The 349-nt window shown below is 43.3% G+C and overlaps 1 non-coding gene across 1 annotated transcript; it reads right to left on the bottom strand.

The window, feature by feature from the left end:
• Positions 1-24: 24 nt before the first annotated feature.
• trnaa-cgc (transfer RNA alanine (anticodon CGC)) lies at positions 25-96 on the bottom strand. The gene has a single exon. It is a non-coding gene; the product is annotated as a tRNA-Ala (tRNA).
• Positions 97-349: the final 253 nt, after the last annotated feature.

Below are 349 nucleotides of genomic sequence, written 5' to 3' on the forward strand. Positions count from 1 at the left end.
CTGAAATTAAATTTTAACAGTCTGTGGAGATGCTGGGGATTGAACCCAGGACCTCATGCATGCGAAACATGCGCTCTACCACTGAGCTACATCCCCAGTTGGAAGGACTTTTTCTACCACTGATGAACAACACGTTTATTCTACTCCTGTAGGTGTACCAACGCTACTAATTCCAGACGTGGAAACTCAACAGTACCAAATTGAATGCGTTTTGCTGAAATCACAATTTTACTGTCTGTGGATTGAACCCAAGACCTCATACATGCAAAGCATGCGCTCTACCACTGAGCTACATCTCCTGTTGGAACGACCTTTTCTACCACTGAGGTACAACAAGTTTTTTCTACTA

This window comes from Sinocyclocheilus rhinocerous, unplaced genomic scaffold, assembly GCF_001515625.1.
Source record: "Sinocyclocheilus rhinocerous isolate Xijiao unplaced genomic scaffold, SAMN03320098_v1.1 scaffold7995, whole genome shotgun sequence".
In the NCBI taxonomy this organism is placed as follows: Eukaryota; Metazoa; Chordata; class Actinopteri; order Cypriniformes; family Cyprinidae; genus Sinocyclocheilus; species Sinocyclocheilus rhinocerous.